Source organism: Bubalus kerabau, chromosome 5 (assembly GCF_029407905.1).
Source record: "Bubalus kerabau isolate K-KA32 ecotype Philippines breed swamp buffalo chromosome 5, PCC_UOA_SB_1v2, whole genome shotgun sequence".
Lineage (NCBI taxonomy): Eukaryota > Metazoa > Chordata > Mammalia > Artiodactyla > Bovidae > Bubalus > Bubalus kerabau.
Genome location: NC_073628.1, coordinates 63,686,341 through 63,687,772, shown reverse-complemented (window position 1 = coordinate 63,687,772; position 1,432 = coordinate 63,686,341). Strand labels below are relative to the sequence as shown.

General features: G+C 39.2%; 1 non-coding gene across 1 annotated transcript; it reads left to right on the top strand.

The window, feature by feature from the left end:
* The first annotated feature begins 236 nt into the window (after positions 1 to 236).
* TRNAK-UUU (transfer RNA lysine (anticodon UUU)) lies at positions 237 to 309 on the top strand. Its single transcript has one exon. It is a non-coding gene; the product is annotated as a tRNA-Lys (tRNA).
* The last annotated feature ends 1,123 nt before the right edge of the window (positions 310 to 1,432 follow it).

Genomic DNA, 1,432 nt, shown 5'->3' with positions numbered 1-1,432 from the left:
AGATGATTGAGTCATGAAACCCACAATAAAGACTTTGGATTTTATCTAAGGGAGGATAGGAACATGTTGCTTTGTAATTTTTTTGCATTTTGATTTTTTGTCTTTTAATTACTTTTTTAAAAATAATGGTTTAATATGATGTAAAGTATCACTCTATAAGCAATGTGGAAATTGACTGCAGCACACAAGAGGAAAGATGTAGATCAACAGGTGCTTTTTAAATTATTTAGGGGAAAACCTAGATAGCTCAGTCAGTAAAGCATCAGACTTTTAATCTGAGGGTCCAGGGTTCAAATCCCTGTTTGGGCAATGCTAACCTGGGCTTCCCTTGTGGCTCAGCTGTTAAAGAATCCTCCTGCAATGCAGGAGACCTGGGTTCGATCCCTGGGTTGGGAAGATCCCCTGTAGAAGGGAATGACTACCCATTCCAGTACTCTGGCCCAGAGAATTCCATGGACTGTATAGTCCATGGGGTTACAAAGAGTCAGACATAACTGAGTGACTTTCACTTTTCATTTGCATGGTGGCTTGGACTAGAATAGTGGTAAAGAAACTGCTGAAATACTAAAATGTTGACCCACAGCTAAAGGTTGGTTGATAAAAAAGCCTGAGAGAGTGAATAGAAGATAGAAAACCTTTGAATTTATGTTCCTAGTAATGAATTGTTGTTGTTTAGTCAATAAGTCACATGCAACTCTTTTGCAACCCTATGGATTGCAGCCTGCCAGGTTTCTCTGTCCTTTGGATTTCCCAGGCAAGAATACTGGAGTGGGTTGCCATTTTATAGACAACATGTATTCTAAATTTAGGTTGAGACTTAAATTAGAGCATTGGGAGGGGATTGGAAAATGAATGGTTTGTTTTGGGAATATTTGACATGTGTATATAATCATCCAAGTTAATATGTAGAGTTGGTAGTTAAAGATAAAAATTCAGAGCTCAAATATCAAATCAAGATTAAAGTAATCAAATCAGGATTATAGTTCAATAGTAGATTTAAATGGTTTTATGTATGACTATTGAAGGCAAAAGAAGATGGAAGGGAGCAGAGGATGAGATGGTTAGATAACATCATGGACTCAATGGACATGAATTTGAGCAAATCCAGGAGATAGTGAAGGACAAAGGAGCCTGGCCTTCTATAGTCCATGGGGTCTCAAAGAGTCAGATGAGACTTAGTGACTGAACAACAACAATGCTTTACAAGTAGTGGAGCTCTAGCCGTAAGGGATTTGGGGCAAGAGTGACTTTCATAGAGCCTCACAGAAGGCAGTGCAGAAGCAGGGCAAGAGGAGTCCAGGATTTTTTGATAATGGTAGCAGGTCCTATATATTAGGGTAAGGTAAGCTAGCTCATGCTGAGTTGGAGGCTTGTGCCTGGTATTAGGTTTCCTCAACAGTGATGTTTTCTGTAAGGATAGGCTGAATTGGGC